This window comes from Apis mellifera, linkage group LG8, assembly GCF_003254395.2.
Source record: "Apis mellifera strain DH4 linkage group LG8, Amel_HAv3.1, whole genome shotgun sequence".
Lineage (NCBI taxonomy): Eukaryota > Metazoa > Arthropoda > Insecta > Hymenoptera > Apidae > Apis > Apis mellifera.
The window spans coordinates 8,078,040-8,085,854 of NC_037645.1; positions in this window are offsets into that span (position 1 = coordinate 8,078,040).

A 7,815-nucleotide genomic window follows, 5' to 3' on the forward strand; every position below is an offset into this window, starting at 1 on the left:
TCTCTCTCTCTCTTTTTTTTTTTAAGGAAGAGTTGGTTTTTAGAGATGGAAAAGATAATTCAGTTCACGGTGAATTTTGGCTAATTGAGTCTTTTGATCCCTCGTTTCGGTATCGATCCATGGATCGTCCATTTTCTCTTTTCTTTTTGCAGAAAGATAATGCATAATTTCAACGAGTTTAAATGGAATTATAATTTGAAATTAATTTTTATTTTTCTGAAATCTTTTGGAAAGTTTATCTTTTTCTTTTTATTATTGCAATTCGCTTTTGCAAGTTTGGAAGAAGTTTTCGTTCTCTCTCTCTCTTTTTTTTTTTAAGGAAGAGTTGGTTTTTAGAGATGGAAAAGATAATTCAGTTCACGGTGAATTTTGGCTAATTGAGTCTTTTGATCCCTCGTTTCGGTATCGATCCATGGATCGTCCATTTTCTCTTTTCTTTTTGCAGAAAGATAATGCATAATTTCTGGTAATTTCAATGAGCTTAAATGGAATTATAATTTGAAATTAATTTTTATTTTTCTGAAATCTTTTGGAAAGTTTATCTTTTTCTTTTTATTATTGCAATTCGCTTTTGCAAGTTTGGAAGAAGTTTTCGTTCTCTCTCTTTTTTTTTTAAGGAAGAGTTGGTTTTGGAGATGGAAAAGATAATTCTAGTTCACGGTGAATTTTTCCAGTCGGGAAAATTGTCGAATTCACGTGTCGATAATTCCCCGCAACTCTTCAAATCGAATTTTCATTTATTCTATAATTAAAGCGATTGCTCCAAGATAGTCGTAACTTTTCTTATCATGGATAGAATAATCAAGCCTGTATAATATTTTAACCAATTAGTTTAATGGCGTGTGCACACCCTAATTTAACTTGATCGAAAAAAAAAAAAAGAATAAAGAAGAAAAAGAAACAAAGCGCAAGTTTAATTTTCATTTAAGGAATTAGCGTTTAGTTACGGTCTGGGGAACAGATATGATCCTAATCTAAAAAGATTAGAAACACACACACACACATATATATATATATTACCTCGGTAATTGAGCAAAAAGAGAATTCCTCCAACGAACAAAATTTTCCAATTTGTATTTAATTTATGCAAATTTCCTTTCGAGCTGCGATCTAAATAAAAATTGCGTTGTAAATCTCGAATAAACGAAAGTGAAAGAAAGAAAAAAAAGTACCTTTTTGGAAAGCGAGTCTTCTCTCTCGTTGAATCATCGATGAAATCATCGAAGGGAGGAAATTCTTTCGCTAATGAACCATTCAAGCAGAGTAGAATAAGATCCACCCATAAAGAAGTTCCAAACTGGGATTTGAGAATTCAGGTAAAAGGAAGAAGACGCGAAGAAGAGGAGGAGGAGGAGGAGGAGGAGGAGGAGGAGGAAGAATTTTCCATTTATTACTCCATGCCGCCATTTGTTTCCCTTTCGACCTTGCCAGCCAATTTCTTATCCCTCCCGCCAAAAAGTATGACGAGGGGCCGCTTTCAATGGCTAATTTGGGGAAACAATTCGTCTCTGCAACTCGAAGAATTCCACGTATTAGCAACGACCTTTACCGTAATGATTCACCTGAACTCTCTCCATTAACCCTCCTCCCTCCCTCCTCCTCGTTAGCGAAATTTGAGTAAATGGCCTCTGTGTGTGTGTGTGTATGTGTGTGTGTGCGTTGTTCAACCATTGACCATTTTTCCAAAAGCGATACTCGAGATTTTCAAAGATTAGTTTTTGTACAATTGAGACAGAGGTTGACAGATAAAATACTTTAACGAGCATCTTTAAACCCTTTAAGCCTAGGCTTAAATAGCTTTAAATAGTTTTTTATATATTTTATTTATTTTAACTAACAATAGTGATTGGGTAATAGTTTCAATTTTTGATTTCGAGGATTTCTTTAATTTTTTAGCGAACGAATCACGTTTAAAGAAATTAATTTTGAAGAGAAAAAAAAAAAAGAAAAAGAAGGGATACTTTAAAAGATTATCTTCATAGAGTCGATACTTTAATTGAGTTATTAGTATTCTTTCAAAGTCAATGATTTTTAAACACTTTATATTTACAGTTTTGCTTCAAATATAAATTTTAAACGAATCTAAACGATTTTTAAGTAATTTTAATCTTTCGATAATTACTTTTAAATTAATGTAATTTTCGAATATTCTTTTAATTTTTAGTTTAGGGAAGATCGCGTTTAAAAGATCGTTCAATGTTCATTTTCAGTCGATACTTTAATCACAATTACAGATGAATATATTCTTTCGAGTACAAAGATCTTTAAACGCTCGTTTTTATCTAAATATTAATCGTAGTCTTTAGAGTTTCTTTAACTTTTTCATTCATCTTTTAAATTAATCATGGATTCGTTTTTTTTTAAGGCCACGAGGCGTTTAATCCATTCCTTCAAACCGATCTCAAACGTTTGATCCAAATATGATGCATTTTATTAAATCTTTTAATAAAAGATTTTTAAACACTCTTTAAATATTTTTAAACGAATCTGCGATTTTTACTTTCGAATTGATTTTCGAATTCCTTTTTCATAGACTTCTAAATTAATCATCGATTCATTTTTTTTTTCGAGAAAGATACGTTTAATCCACTTCTTCAAACCGATTTCAAATCGATTTGATCCAAATATGATGCATTTTAAATAAAAGATTTTTAAATACTTGTCCTATTTAAATATTTTTAAACGAATTTGCGATTTTTATTTTCAAATTCCTTTAATTCTTTCATAAACTTCTCAATTAATCATCGATTCATTTTTTCCAAGACGCCTTTAATTCACTTCTTCAAATGTTTGACCTGAATACGATGCGTTTCAAATAAAAGATCTTTTAAATATTCATCCTTAAATTTACTTTTAAACGAATCTGCGATTCTTAAATTCTTATTTTTAAATTGATTTTCGAATTCCTTTAATTTTCTCATAGACTTCTCAATTAATCATCGATTCATTTTTTTTCCAAAACGCCTTTAATCCACTTCTTCAAACCGATCTCAAATCGATTTGATCCGAATACGATACGATATTTCAAACAAAATATCTCTTAAATGCTCTGCGATTCTTAAATTCTTACTTTCCAAATTGATTTTCGACTTTCTTTTTCATAGACTCCTAAATTAATCATCCATTCATTTCTTTCCAAGTAAAACACGTTTAATTCACTTGATCCACTTGCAAAAGACGACGAGTGATCCGAATACGATGCGTTTCAAATAAAAGATCTCTTAAATATTCGTCCTATTTAAATATTTTTAAACGAATCTGCGATTCTTAAATTCTTATTTTCAAATTGATTTTCGACTTTCTTTTTCATAGACTCCTAAATTAATCATCCATTCATTTTTTTCCAAGTAAAACACGTTTAATTCACTTGATCCACTTGCAAAAGACGACGAGTGATCCGAATACGATGCGTTTCAAATAAAAGATCTCTTAAATATTCGTCCTATTTAAATATTTTTAAACGAATCTGCGATTCTTATAGTCTTACTTTCAAATTGATTTTCGAATTTCTCTTTCATACACTTTTAAATTAATCATATTTTTGCAAGTAAGACTCGTTTAATCCATTCGATCCGGTTGCAAGGCGACGAGTGATCCGAACACGATGCGTACAAACCGAGGATACAAGTTTAAACAAACTTCTCCTTTGGGCGAGGGAGAAAGAGAAGAAGTTTGGTCGCGAGATACGCGGGAGAGAAGAAAAGTTATTATCGGCGGGAATTCGACTTGTGGGAGGCGAGCCCTGCAAGAAAAAGAAGTCTCGCTATCTGAAAGGGGACCCAGGAGAGAGAGACCCTTCCCTTCCACGCCAACCGTTTTTCCCCTCCGGCCGCAAACTCGCGCGAGCACTTACTTTACTTTCAACCACCTCCAAACGTTACTCACTCACTCACTCGCTATCCTCTTATCGATTATCCTCCTCTCCTCTCACCCCTTTTTTCCAAAACTGCCCTCGTCTCCTTTCCTCCAAATATTCCAAATTTTTCTCCATTCGAAGAGGAAGAAGATTCCTCGAACAGAGCGCAACAGAGAAAGAAGATCGTGAGAGTATTTTATTTATATTTAGATTTAGACGCGTTTCGTTGCAGAGAGAGAGAGAGAAAGAGAGAGAGGAAATTGTCTCTGTGAAGAAAATATTTATGTATATTTCTGAGGTTTTTGATTATATTGAGATGTTTGAGAGATTTTGATTACGTATCTTGTTCCTCGAATTGTATATTTCTAAAGAAGAGATTATTAGTTTTGAAGAAGTGAAGTGTCTCGAGAATTTCTTCGAATTCGTTCCAAGCTCGTTCGATTCCTGGAAAAGATGTGGTGCGAGGAGGAAAGCTTCTTCATCGATTCCATTCCATTTCATTCGATTTATAGTTATATTCCTTGCTCGGAAAGGAAATGTAAACGTCTCGTTCCTCGACTTGGCAAAAGATGAAAGCGAAAGTCTGTCAATTTTGATTCCTCTCGGTTGCAACAAATGTAAAGATCGCGCGAAATTATCTCTCGATGTTCGAAAAGATCCTCCTCTTCCTCTGAAAATTATAATACAATTGTTAGTAGTCATGCGTTCTTAATAATTTTCTTTATAGTTATAGTTATTTTTAATTGAAGAATTTGGAAATTGATTAATTCTAATATTAGCATTCTCACGAATAAATAATATTAGATTCTGATTATTGTAATTAACCTTCGTTAATTACAATATTAATAATTTTTAACATAATTAATTTACAATTGTTAGTAGTCATACGTTTTTAATAATTTTCTTTATAGTTATATCATTTTTAATTAAAGAATTTGGAAATTGATTAATTCCAATATTAGTATTTCCACGAATAAATAATATTAGATTCTGATTATTGTAATTAACTTTCATTAATTACAATATTAATAATTTTTAACATAAGGAATACGCACGTTCTTTGTTATTAATTTTTTAAAATTTAGAATAATTTTATTCATCGTTTCAGAACTAATATTTTTTATTTCCTTCTTCTGAATATTTTTCCATTCATTAATTTCTCCAAATATCGAAATTGATATAATATGACCACCAAAAGATATGGAATTTTTTAATCCTATAGAAATTCCATTATTAAATTCATTTTAGTTTCCTCAGATTTTACAGTTACATTAAGACATTATTTAATAATCTAAAATTTAGAAAGCTATATTTAATATTAATAATTTTTTTTGGACTTTTACTATTCTACAAACAAAATTTAAATTCATTCTTCCTGATTCCAGGATGCCATTTCTTAACAATTTCGCAATATCAAATATTCACAACATAAATTTTGAATTAGCTATTTCATACACTGACATTTTCTTGATGCAATTTGATTACTTTTGTATACATTTATTTATCTATTAATCCAAATAAATTTTTATTGAGAAATTTATTTTACCCAAAACCAGGAACAAGATATAAATCTGTGTATCCACCTTTAACATATTTATATCATTCATCCCTCTCAGTAGATTTTCCAATCTTTCACTTTTACCAGGAATCTCATCGATTATAGCTTCATTATCAAATTTAGCAATAACAATTGCAAGAATAAAAAATTCCTCGAGAAGAGGAATTCAAAGGATATCATTGGCAGAGGAATTCTTCTCGTAGAAGAAGCCGCGCTGCAGTCTGGATAAACAAACAATGGCGGACGAGGGAAGAGAGATATCGGTGGTGGGATCCCCCTTGGAGAAAGGGCCGACGAAAAAAAAAGGAAAAGCAACCCCGCTTTCCTTCTCCTCCTCCTCTTCCCTCCCTCTCTCCTTACCCTCGGTTCCCTTAATTTACGACGTTTACTCTTCGAGGGCCCAGCTCGACTTTTCTACATTATGTAACCTGGACTCGTAAAAGACATCGGACACCTTACCCTGACCGCGAGATCCAACGATCCTCGTTAGAAGGACATCGATACCTTTGCCTCCTTGAAGGGAGGCATGCAACTGCGGCAGGTAACAGAAGAGGAAGAGGAAGAAGAAGGAGGAACCCCTTTTTGTTTTTCGCGGTGTCTTTCGAAAAGAGTTCTTTTTTTTTTTTTTTTCTTTTTTTCCGGAGAATCTTGATTTAGGGCCGTCGTCCAACGGTGTGCACGGGTGACCGGCATTTTTGTTTCATTTCACGATTTTCAACGGGATCATGCGAAACGTAACGAATGGGGAGGGGTGGGGAGACTCTTCTTCGAACTTGGAGAAACTTTGTGAAACCTTGCAGTGGAGACGCATTTCGTCAATTAAATAAATTTTCACTATTTTCTATTCTTCTCTTCTTCTCTTTTTATTGTTAGTTGAATTGAAATTTAGCAAGATTTAAGGTATTTCAAGAAGTATACTCTCTTTTCAGAAAAAGAATTCTAAAGAAAGATTCGAAGGAAAATATTATTTCATCTAATATTAATTGTTTATGATTTAATAAATGATTTTTTGTACCAACTTTTCTAAAGTTCTCTTTGAAAGTTTATTTCAAATATTAATCTTCTAGCATATATTATATATATAATGAGAATCACAATCTGCTAATCAGAATCTAGCAATATTATATAAACATTATATTTTATTATAATGTTAAAATATATTTTTATTTTATACACTTTCAATTTTAATTCGATTGCAAATTATAACGCATTTAAAACGTATTCCTGGTTCCATAATTTTCATATTATAATCGAGATTCCTGATTTTTATCCTTCCTTCAAAAATGGAAAGTTATTTCAATAGTCACCTTTTTGAAGAAAGATTGCAATGTAAAAGATTGTAATTATCAAACGATCCCCTAAAAAACATTCTCAACGTTACATTAATTTCCATGAAACTGAAAACATCAAAAGAAAGAGAATCAATCAACATCCAATTCTACTTAAAATCACCAAAAAAAAATTTAAATTTTTCCCTCCATTTTCGTGCTTGCATATGTACAAATCTCGGCAAAATGAAGCTGCTACTGAGTTAAAAAAATAAAATGGAAGAAGGAAGAGGATACATCCCTTGTTTCCACGAAGCTTACTTGGCCAGTTGCGAGTAAATCTGAGGGCGAGGGAGGGGGTTGGTTAATTAAAGAGGACAAAATTGGCCGTTTCCTCCCCTCCTCCTCCTCCCTGGATCCATCGATTGCAGAACTTACAGCTCCAACGTAAACTTTAAACCGCCTCCTCGCACAAGTTGCCGGCAGATTTACAGGCAAGGAGGAAACAAAAGAGGAATTTCTTTTCTCCCTTGAGATAATCCACCCTTTCTTTAACCCCTTCGTAATTAAATAGCCGGCTCCATCCCTCCTCCATTTGTCGAGGTGAAAAGTATATATATATAGAGAGAGAAAGAGGCTTCCTCGATCACGATCGCCTCGATAATCGGCGAGATAAGAAGCGGCAAAGATCGAATTTCTGCAGAGTCACGGAATCCAGTTCGAATTCCACTCGTCGATCCACTTTTTCAGAAACGAGTTTTCGTCGTACTCGGACTCCTACTTTGGACTTTGGAAGAAAGATCTCTTTTCTTCAGTTGCTTCTCCTTTCTATATATATAAAGCTTTAAATTAGATCATTCCTCGTTTTAATTCGAATCGCGTACGATTTTCAAGAAGAAAAGTTCAAGAAGAAGAGGAATCCAGAATCAAGAAAGAAAGGAAGAGAAGAAATGCGTGGAGCGGTGTCGAATTTTTTTTTTTTTTTCTGGAATTTCTGGAGATGGTATCTGCTCGAACGAAGCCACGAAAATCCTGGGGAAGAGGGAAGCGCACTTTGTGAAAAGTTTCTCTCTTCCCCATTGTCGATGATGGACAAAGGGGAGGCACGAACAGTTACGATTTGTACGCAAACA